Genomic DNA, 12,467 nt, shown 5'->3' with positions numbered 1-12,467 from the left:
CTTAAAAATTTCTATGTAATGAACTGATGCTAAGTGAAATGAGCAGAACCAAGAGGTCATATATACGTCAACAACGATACTGTATGAAGATGTATTCTGATGGAAGTGGATTTCTTTGACAAAGAGACCTAATTCAGTTCCAATTGATCAATGACGGACAGAAGCAGCTACACCCAAAACAAAACAAAACAAAAAACACCTGGGAAATGAATGTAAACTGTTTGCATTTTTGTTTTTCTTCCCGGGTTATTTTTACCCTCTGAATCCAATTCTCTCTGTGCAACAAGAAAACTGTTTGGATCTGCACACATACATTGTATCTAGGATATACTACGACATATTCAACATATATAGGACTGCTTGCCATCTAGGGGAGGGGGTGGAGGGTGGGAGGGAAAAATTGGAATAGAAGTGAGTGCAAGGGATAATGTTGTAAAAACATTACCCTGGCATGGGTTCTGTCAATAAAAAGTTACTATAATAATAAAAATAAATAAAATAATTTAAAAAATTTCTATGGAAATAGGAAAGGAGGAATGTGGACCTATTAATTGTTAATATTCTTTTGGAAGGATATATCATAATATATAATATATATGTGTAATAACATATATAATATATATAACATAATAATAAAATTTGAATTTCTCTTGATATATCTCACAAGACACTCAAAACTGTTGTTTCTTCTGGCATGTGCCTTCATGTATATACTTGGTCTAGTCCACCTGCTTTTCCTGATTTCATGTTGTCAAGTGCTATTGCCATATAATCTCTATGCACATCCAAAATTGTGATAAGTCCAAAAGAAGTGATTCTACTGACCTTAGAAAGGAAAACCTTCTGTTATTTGTCCTCTTCCTAATTTCATCCTTAAATTACTCCAAATTACTTTGCTTAGCTAAGTTTTTTCAAAAGTTTTTTTCCAACTTTATTTTATTTAAATTAACAAAATAAGGGGAAAAAAGCAGAAAAGGAATACAAAATAAAATGAAACAAAACAAATGGGAACACTGTCATGTGCCCAGCAGCAAATCAGAGAAGATTCAAAATATATAGCAATAAATACCAGTTTAAGAAAGTATAAATATTAGTAGAAGAAATTATATTCATGAGTGTCCATCTTTTTTTTTATTTCCTTGTAAATTATTCTTTTGTTCTCTGCTGTGCACTTATTATTATATTGATTTTTTTTCCCCTTTTCATCCCCACTCCCTTCCCCAAGCAGGCTATATTTAAGGATATATAATTTATATATATATATATATATATATATATATATATATATATATATACACACATATATATATGTGTGTGTGTATGTATATATATATATATATACATACATATATATCCTAGATATGTACACATACATGCACACACACACATACCCCAACACCTTTTCTATCCCTGCTCATTTTTTGCTTTACTTCTACTCCTAACTTGCCTTGCTATTACTTAACCTCCTTTGTATCCATGGATTCTCCCCCTCCCCTTATTTCTTTAAAGATTTGAAGAGAGAATAAAGTAGAAAAGAAAGAGGAAGATGAAGAGAGAGGAAGAAAGGGAGAGAAAAGGGAGAAGAGAAGGAAAAAGGAAGAAGAGGAAGAAGAATGTTATGCCCTTCATAGTATATATGTGGTGTTGCCTATTTAATCTATTCCTGACTTAAGGTTTTCAGAACTATAAGCCCTTCTCCCCTCTCTAATGACTCTGTGTCTATTCTTCCTCTGCACCTTATTTGTGTGACATCATCACTATTTTACCTTGACTTTGCCACAGTTTTTCATTTGAGCTGCCCTATGTTGATGCCAGTCTTAAACATATGCTATACATTTCCTACAATCTGTCCATGTTGAGTTTCTTGAAACTGAATTTTGATATTGGCTCTTATGTTAAATTTTCTATTAAGTTCAGTTTTGGTTGATTACAAGTCCTGAAAATCTGCAAATTCACTGAATGTCCACTTTTTCTAATTGAATATTATAAATAATTTTGCTGGAAATGATATTTTTGGCCACAGAGTTTTGATCATCGGTCATTATAATTTCAGTTCCTATGGTCTTATTGTGGCTGCTGATAAATCCTGTATAATTCTAATTTTAGCTCCAGCATATTTGAACTGTTTCTTATTCTCGCAAAATTTTCTCCTTGGTCTGAGAGTTTCGAAATTTAGCAACAATGTTCCTATGTGTTTTCCATAAAGGATGTCTTTGAGATAGATTTTTTTCCTATTTCTATTTTTCCTCATGTTCTATCACTCCAGGACAATTTTCTTGGATTAGTCTTTTTGTTGGTCACAACTTTCAGGCAGTCCAATTATTCTTATAGTTTATCTTCTTGATTATTCTCCAGATCTGTCATTTTTCTTATATTTCACTTTCTGTTCAATTTTCTCATTCTTTATTATCTGTTTTGTTCTTTCTTGGTCTCTCATAGCTTCACTGGCTGTACTTTGCCTAATTCTAATTTTTGAAAGAAAAAATATTTTCATCTTTAAGACTCTGCAACTCCTTTTCTGGTTGGTTAAATTTTTCCCCATAATCTTCTAGTTTTTTTTCCTTGGATGGTTTGAGGAAAAACTAAAATAAATAAATAAACACAATGTCTCTTATTTGATTCTTAAATTCTTTTTCGAGTTCCATAAATTACCTCTAGGCAGGGAGCTACCTCACTGTATTTTTTGGAGTAAAACCCTTTTTTTTTTTTTTTTTTTTTTTTTTTTTTTTCTGTTCCTCCTCTGAAGATGAACCAGGGATTCCCTATTCCCATAGAATCTTTCTATGGTGGGGTTCTTTCTTCACCAATTCATTTTTTAATAACAGATATTAGTTTAAACACCTCTAATTGTGGAGTGGGGGGATGGTGCCCCAAGGTTTCTTTCACTCTCTCCTCTAACCAGGAATCCCAAAACAAGAGCTCCCCCCTTCTGCAAGTACCCACAATTAGCAGCATCCCTGCTCTACTGCCTCTTCACTTACCAAGTGCTAGTTCCTTCTCAAATCAGGATCACCTCTCAGCAGCATAGTGCTCCTAATCATCAGAGCTTCCTCCTTTCTATGGGCTCAGACCCAGACAGAGTCCACAAACCAGATGAGGAGGTGAAAGTTCCTGTGGTTCCTACAGAGAACTCCAGCCTTATCTAGTATGCCCTTGGATTCCCCATGGAGTGTTTCTAGTCTGGAGGTGTTTGCACTCCAACCAGGTTAATCTCTCTCAGGGATTTCCTTCAGATCTTCTCAGGTTGTATCAGGAGGACCTGGTTCTGCCCCAAGTTTTCTTGATTTTTCACCAATTAATGTTCTCCCTGAGATGCAAAATTTATTCTATTTGTATGGGAAATCTGGAGAGCTTAAATTTACCAATCTACTCCACCATCTTCCCAGAATCCTCCCCAAAAGCTTTCTTTAAACTGATTATTTTTTTCTTCTCATTTATGAAGAAACACTGTTCATAATCTCCTATCCTCCTCTTCTACAGGATTTAACAAAAAAGTTCAGACTTTAAACTAGTAAGGGTTTTGACTACACTATGCCTCTATTTGGCAAGCAAGCCAAATTTTTCTGCTTACTACAGTGGTTTTAGGTTCTTTTGGGTCACCTCAGTGGAGCAATTAATTCACACTGATTAAACTTATTTATGAAACTGTCATAACCTTTGTCAGTTTTCTTTCTTCCATCTATTTCCTACTATTTAATATCAATGGTATTTAATATATCAAGTTGGAAATGTTTTAATTGTACATGATTTCTTTTTCTTCTTTCTTCTAGATTTATTATTTTGATTTTGGCTCTAATAAATCAGTGAACTGATTGTATACAGAGATGACTCCCACATCAGTAAAGAGTAATCTACAAAACCTATCCATGTTTTCATTCTCTATAGCAAATGTTTTAATATTAGGTTTTTGGGGGTTTTTTTTGCAAATATTTAATCATAAGCATGGTAACAAAAGATGACCAAATGCCCCCCAAAAGTGATTCTTCTTTTTGTCCTTCGATGCACAAAAAAAATCCAAGTTCACAATTTGCTTTATTTGCTTTTCCAAGGATAATCTTCTAGCCAGTATCCCCTCTCTCCCTAACCCTATCTCCCACATCAAGTCTAAGTTTCACAGGAAATGTAATACATTCTCTATCAAGGTCATGCCTGGTACAACTACTTGCTGAATCATAATTGAATGCTCTTTTTTTGTAAAGAGAAACTTGTTTATTTGAAATATAAAATTAAGTTGGACCGTTCTCAAAGTAAACAGCCAAGCATTCAAATTCTACCGCAGAAAGTACAATTCCATTGGGTTGATCTTATTGTCTGAACGTCAAACACACTTACCAAAAAGACAGTTATTTATTTATTTACTTGTTTTGCTGAGTCAGTTGGGGTTAAGTGACTTGCCCAGGGTCACACAGTTAGGAAGTGTTAAGTGTCTGAGGTCAGATTTGAACTCAGGTCTTCCTGAGTTCAAGGCTGGTGCTTTATCCACTGCACCACCTAGCTGACCCCCAAAAGACAATTTTATGGAAAATTCACACATTTTCTGTTATTTGCTTATTTTTTTATTTTGTTATTTTTTTTTTCTTTTTTGATCTGATTTTTCTTGTGTGGAAGTATATATAGAAGAATTGCACAGATTACCTGCTGTCTATGAGGAGAAGGTGGGGAGAAAGAGAAAGAAAAAATATGGAACACAAGGTGTTGCAAGGATAAATGTTGAATACTATTTTTGCATGTATTTTAAAAATAAAAAGCTATTATTTATAAAGAAAGAAATGATTTTAGAAAAACATGGAAAGACTTCTATGTAATAATGCGCAGTGAAGTAAGCAGGGCCAAGAAAACAATGCACACAATGACTACAACAGTATAAATAGAAAAAACAACAATTACAAAACAAAAGAATATAAATGTTAAAAAATTACAAAGAATAAGCAGAGTTCCAAAGAAAACATATGAGAACACACCTCCTCCCACTACTTTGCATGAGAAAAAGGTTTACAATCATAAAATATACTGGCATAAATTTTCAGATTTTTGCCATTGGTCATTTTTTGCCAATTATTTTTCTCCTTTTCTTGTACTTTAAAAAATATTCTTCATTATATGGATAGGGGAGGAGAGGGACAAAAACATATGTCAATTTTTTTTTTTTAAAACAGATACTAATAGCTAAGCTAATGATTGTAAGTTGCTTAACTCTTGTTTGATTCTTAATAGACCCAACCTCCTTGTGGAAGTGGGCAGCACAGGAAGTTTATTGGTTTATGGCTGGTTGGATCATAGGTTGCCATGGCTGAAGAAATTACTACTAAGTAGCCAGTAGGTTACTTCATGACTGCCTGTACCATAATTAGCTAAATTGGTGCTCAGAAACTTATGAAATCTGCTTGAAATTATGTAATATGTTACAAAACTTCTCATATGATCCCAGTTTTGGATTTTTGAGTAAATGAGATTAATGACAAGAAGAAAGAACCTCTATAGGAAAAAAAACAAAAACAAAAGCATTCAGAATAACTCAATTTGTAAAGTAAAACCAAGAGAAAAAGAGAGGAATGAAGAACAAGAGGAAGAGAGAAAAGGAAAGCAGAATGGGAAAGAAGGAAAGGAAAGATAAAGAAGGAAAGGAGGGAGGGAAGAAGGAAGAGAGAGAGGGAGGGCGAAAAAAAAACTGAATTAAATGTCTGAGGACCCTAATCAGCTCTGCTCCTTGCTACTTGTTTGACCCAGACTCAGGCACTCTGAGTTTTATTTCTTTGTCTAAAATAGGTTTGGAGTTAGAACAACTGGATTCAAGTTCTACATCTCTCACTCTGAGCTTGGACAAATACTTAATCTCTCTAGGCCTCAGTTTCCTCATTTGTAAAACTGAAGGAGTAAATCTAAATGGTTTTCAAAGTTCCTTCTCACTCTGCATTGATAATACTTTTTAGGTCCTCTGACTTCACATCTACTGCTGACATGCTTTTTTGAAGAGAAATTTACATGAATATTGATGCAAAAATTTCAAGTAAAATATTAGCCTTTAAAGATATTACAACAATTTATCAGTATGATCTTACATAATGACCAAATATGATTTATAGGAGGAATGGAGAATTGCTTCAATATCAGGAAAAACTGTTGTCATAATTGACCATATCAGTAACAAAATCAACAGAAATCATCATAATCTCGATACAGAAAAAGCTTTTGACAAAATATAGCACCATGCCTATTAGATACACTAGAGGACATAGGGACAAAGGGACTTTTCCTTAAAATAATAAGCAGCATCTATCTAAACCTTCAGCAAGCATTATTTGTAAGAGAGAGAAGTCAGACACATTCCCAGTAAGATCAGGGGTGGAACAAGGATGCCAATTATCACCATTATTATTCATTATTGTAATAGAAATGTTGGCTTTAGCAATAATAAAGGAAAAAGAAATTAAATGATTTTTTGCAGATGATACAATGATATACTTAGAGAATCCTAGAAAATCATCCAAAAATCTACTTGAAATAATTAACTTGAAATAAATAATTAATTGCAGAATATAAAATGAACCCACACAAATCATAAGCATTTTTATATATTACTAAACAAAGCCCAGGGGCAAGAAAGAGAAAGAGAAATTCCATTCAAAATAATTGTAGACAAAATAAAATATCTGGGTGTTTAAACCCAGGAATTATATGAACACAAAAACAATTCTCACACAAATAAAGTTAGATCTAAAAAAATGGGTAGGTCAAGCTAATACAATAAAAATGACAATTCTACTTAAATTGTCCTACTTGTTCAGTGCCATAACAAACTGCCAAAATTTTTTTTTTTATAAAGCTAGGAAAAAATTATAACAAAATTCATCAAGAAGAACAAAAGGACAAAAATATCAAGGGAATGAATGAAAAAAAAAAAAAAAACACTAAAAAACAAGGATGGTGGTTTAGCTATACCAGACCTAAAATTCTATTATAAAGCAACAGTCATCAAAACCACTTGTTCCTGGCTAAGAAATAGAGTGGTGGATCAGTGGAATAGGTTAGATACACATGACACAATAATCAATGACTATGATAATTTTGTATTTGATAACTCCAGCTTCTGGGGTAATAATTCACTATTTCATAAAAAAATTTCTGAGAAAACTGGAAAAAATATATCAGAAATTCAGCTTAGACCTACATCTCACACCCTACATCAAAATAAGGTCAAAATGAGTACATGATTTGGGCGTAAAGGGTGATACCATAAACAAATTAGGAGAGCAAGGCATAGTTTACCTATCAGGTCTTTGGAGAAGGGAGGAATTTATGACCAAACAAGAATTAGAGAACATTATGGAAAGCAAAATGGTCAACTTTGCATTAAATTAAAAAGGTTCTACATAAACAAAACCAAACACAAACAAGATTAAAAGGAAAGCATAAAGCTGGAGAAAAATTTTTATAGTCAGTGTTTCTGATAAAGACTTCATTTCTAAAACATATAAAGAACTCTGTTAAATTTATAAAAAACAAGTCATTCCCCAATAGAGAAATGGTCAAAGGATATGAACAATTTTTAAATGATGAAATTAAATCCATCTCTAGTCATTTGAAAAAAATGCTCTAAATCACTATTGATTAGAAAAACGCAAACTAAAACAACTCTAAAATACCACTTCACATCTCTCAGATTGGCTAAGACAAGAAAAGATAATAATAAATGTAGGAAGGGAGGTAGGAAAACTGGAACATTAATTCATTGTTGGGGAGTTGTGAAATGATCCAACCATTCTGGAGAGCAATTTGCAACTGTGCCCAAAGGACTATAAAGCTGTGTATACTTTTTTTTTAAATTTAAAATATTTATTTTATTTTTTTAATAGCCTTTTATTTACAGGTTATATGTATGGATAACTTTACAGCATTGACAAGAGCCAAACCTCTTGTTCCAATTTTTCCCCTCCTTCCCCCTACCCCCTCCCCCAGATGGCAGGATGACCAGTAGATTTTTAAATATATTAAAATATAAATTAGATATGTGTGTATACTCTTTGATCCAGCAGTGCCATTTACTGGATCTGTATGTCAAGGAAATTATAAAGGAGGGAAAAGTACCCACATGTGCAAAAATGTTTGTAGCAGTTCTTTTTGTGGTGGTAAAAATTTGGAAAATGAGTAGATGCCCATCAATTGGGAAATGGCTGAATAAGTTATGATATAATTGATAATCATTGTTGTATAAAAAATGAAGAACAAGCTGATTTTAGAAAGGCCTGAAAAGATTTACATGAACTGATGCTGAAGAAAACAAGCAGAAATGGGAATACATTGTACATAATAACAGCAAGATTGTGCGATGATCAACTATAAAAAACTTGGTTCTTCTCAGTGGTTCGGCGATCCAGGGCAATTCTAATAAACCTTGCATAGAAAATGCCCTTCACATTCAGAGAGAGAACCATGGAGAAGTAAAGGTAAACTAATACATCCTATATTCAGATTTTTTCCTCTCTCATGGTTTTTCTCTTTTGTTTTGATTTTTCTCTCCCAACATGACTCATAAAGAAATGTGTATTTAAGGGCAGCTAGGTGGTGCAGGGCATAGAGCACCAGCCCTGAAGTCAGAAGGACCCAAGTTTCCATCTGACCTGAGACACTTTAACACTTCCTAGCTGTGTGACCTTGGGCAAGTCACTTGACCCCAATTTCCTCCAAGGGAAAAAAATGTGTATAAAAAAAAAAAGATTAATGTACATGTATAGCAAGAAAAAATAAAACAATTAAAATAAAACATTTTGAAAACAAATAAACTTACTTAAATGAATTTCTTTAGTCCTAATTCTTTAAAGGCACAAATTCATTTCAAGGAAAAAAATTTCTGGTGATTTATAGAATTTCCATATCCCTACTGTAAGTAAGAATTGCATGTCATGGGTAAATTCCTACAGTTAATTTTATCCAGTAAAGATCAGTATTTTTCCAGCCTCAAACAAGATCACCAAAGTCACATTTTGGGTGGACAATATTTGGCAGGGATATAAAAAATGACTCACACTAAAGCAACTAAATCTGGTTTTAATAGCTTCCAAGGAAGCCACCCACCTCCTCTTAAATCTATTAATTATGAATCTATAGGAAATCATCAGAAATACTATCTACTACAGAAAGGATCATTGGTGATACCTGGTGATTTGGAGGCAATTGAATGGAAAAGGAACTTTGCCGAGAAATGGGCATGAAGAATAAAATAGGACTGAAATGACTAAACAACAACAGGATATATATATATATATATATATATATATATATATATATATATATATATATATATAAATGTATGTATATGAAATCTTGTATGGCATCCAATCCCATTCCATCATCTTACAAATCATAAAACAGATTCACAGAAGTGAGACAGCTTCAACTGTCTTATTAGGGGGTCACATAATTGACTGTAGGGATCATGAAAAGTTTGGCAACAGTAAAAGGTTTCTGAACACAGCAACCAAAACTTAACTCAAAATCAAACACATAATCAACCTGAGGTGTTTCTGGCAGTACTTGCCCCTGTTGAATTGTGCAACTTCATTGCACTCTTGGTTCTGAACATACAACATGCTCTTTGCACTGTGCATGCTTGAACACTACCAGAAATACCTTGGCTTGGATTCAAAATGGGGTCATATAAAATTTTTTTAGTGTAAAGGGCTCAGAAGTGGGGGAAAAAAAGTTAAGAAACCCTAAGCTAGATGACTTGTCCAAAAGTCAGCATCCTGGGACTTCAGCTGAAGTTCTCTGTTTCCCAATCAATAATTCTTTATACTGGACTACATAGACTGATGAAGACCAATTCTAGATTCCATAATCTAGGGAGACAAATCAAAGTAATGGATCAAATACAAGAAAATCACTTTGAATAGAAAACATAGGCATTTCTAAAATATGTTTGATGAGACTGAATAATCAATACAAATACTAAAGTTCAGAAATGACTGTTTCTTGAGAGGCAGCCTGGTATTTTATATATGGAGACATGGTCTCAGAATTCAAAAGATACAGATTTAAGTACTGCTTCAGAAAGGTACCAGCTGTGTGATCCTAACTCTTTAAGTGACATAACTGGTGCCAATCTGCATGGATAGAGGGAATTTTCCCACCCCACCAGGAGTTCCTTACACTAATACAATCATAGGTGCAGGTTAAAATATATATGCAATTTTATATAATATATTTATATATTATAATATATATCATAAAATATATTATAATTTATATATATAATATTATTTATATTATATATTATTATATAACATGTCATATTAGACATATTATATTTATTCATACAGTTTCTCATCTGGGAAAAGGAGTTTCTGGAGTTCTATTTTCAATATTCTGATTTAGTGACTTATTTTAAAAGTAGAATGATATCCTTATGAGGTTATTTTGAATATTTGGGTCAATGTTTTATTCAAAAAAATATGTGTTTTAAGGTTTGTGGAATTTTAAAACTATGTCTTTTTTTCCCTTTAGGCAGCCACATTTCCCCCACATACAAATCTGCCCTCATGTATTCTGGTCATCCTCTTTTACTTTTTTCCAAGAATCCTTTGATTCTTTTCTTCAGCTCTGATAGGCAAGTTTTCATTTTCTCTTGTCTATAATCAGGCTACATTTCCAAACTCCACTGCCATAGGTATAGTCATCCTTTCTATTCTATTATATTCTATTTCTATTCTAGCTATCCATTGGAATAGAAGTCCTCTGAGGACAGGGACCACCTTTCTGGTTATTTAAAACCATGCCTGGTACATAAGTATCCAAAGAAATCATAAAAAGGGGGAAAGGGACCCACAAGGCTGTAGCGGCTCTTTTTGTAATGGCAAAGAACTGAAAATTGAGTGGATGCCCATCAGTTGGGGAATGGCTGAATAAGTTATGATATATGGCTGTAATGGAATATTATTGTTCTATAAGAAATGATGAGCAGGCTAATTTCAGAAAAGTTTGGAAAGATTTATATGAACCGAAGCTAAGCGAAGTGAGAAGAACAAAGAGAACATTGTACACGGCAACAGGAAGATTATACAATGATCCATTGTGATGGACCTGGCTCTTTTCAACAGGGGCTTGATTGATGGCAATCCCAATGTACTTGCGATGAAAAGAGCCATCTGTATTCAGAGAGAACTATGAAGACTGAATATGGATCAAAGCATAATATTTTCACCTTGTTTTTGTTTGCTGGCTTTTTCCTTTCTTGTGTTTTTTCCCCTTTTGATCTGATTTTTCTTGTACAGCATGGCAAATATGGAAATGTGTTTAGAAGAATCGCTCATGTTCAACTTATATTGGATTGCTTCCTGTCTAGGGGAGGGGAGAAAGGAAGAAGAAAATTTTGGAACACAAGGTTTTGCAAAGATGAATGTTAAAACTATCATTGCATGTATTTGAAAAAGGTATTATTATTACCCTCATCTTACTTATTGAGGAAACTAAGACAGAGGTTAAGTGATCTGCATAGGGTCACAGAACCAAGGAAGTATTTCAATGGAGGTCTTCCAAAATTCAAATCCAGCACTCTATTCACAATGCTAAGTAAACAATTCTTTGGCACACCAAACAGCCCCACACTTAGACAGCTAAAAGACTGGAAACTATGTTTGATTTTTACCTCTTTATTTTTCTGCTTACTCTATTGATTTCTTTATTCTTCAATTTTATTTATTCCACAAAGGTATCAGAAAGGGAACATTCTCTTGCATATAGACTTCTGGAAGCTATCCATCCATGGAGTCTTGAATAACACAGTCAAACAAAAGATGCTATTTTCTAAAACTTTGTAAAGCCTGAAAGTCATAAGTCTTGAATGCAATCCCAGTTTCACACCAAAGTTGTCAACTATAAGTCAAATCAGATTTACCAATCTGGTCCCCTTCTTGGCAAGCAAGATGAGAAGCATTTTCCCAAGCACGGAGGAAATAAGACATGAATACTTGGGAGTGAAGTCCAAATAAAATAAATATGGATTTGAAAAATTAACAATGAAATTTGGGGGTTATTGGAAATTCTTTAAGGACATCAGAAATGTTGTTTAGAATGTGATTTTGCTCAGTTAGAACTCAATGGATAAGACACATAGGAATCCAACCCTTCTTATAATTCTTGCTAGCAAAGTAGTTTTCCATGAACCCTTCTTTCAAATCGTTTTGGTTTGGGACCAGACTTATAGTTTCATTACCACAGGGAGCTTGCTAGGGAAAAAATTCCCTCTACCCATATAGATCATCAGCATCTTCTCTGTGGACATGAACTCACAGAAAGCTGCTTAGGGGCAATAAATTGTTTAGTAACTTGTCCAGAATTATACATGTGAGTGTGCCGAAGCAAGCTCCACTCTGATTACTAAATTTTGAGCCCAAGCGTTCATACACCTCATCATTCTGCACACCTCATAAAATTATAAATCAGGGCTTGATTTATTATTTATTGACTGATTT

The 12,467-nt window shown here is 33.5% G+C and overlaps 1 protein-coding gene across 2 annotated transcripts in view; it reads right to left on the bottom strand.

Moving 5' to 3' along the window:
* IL15 (interleukin 15) overlaps positions 1-12,467 on the bottom strand; it is a 177,499-nt gene that overhangs the window by 100,205 nt on the left and 64,827 nt on the right. The gene's annotated exons all lie outside the window — the stretch shown is intronic.

Source organism: Sarcophilus harrisii, chromosome 6 (genome assembly GCF_902635505.1).
Source record: "Sarcophilus harrisii chromosome 6, mSarHar1.11, whole genome shotgun sequence".
NCBI lineage: Eukaryota > Metazoa > Chordata > Mammalia > Dasyuromorphia > Dasyuridae > Sarcophilus > Sarcophilus harrisii.
This window is presented reverse-complemented; position numbering and strand designations above follow the sequence as displayed.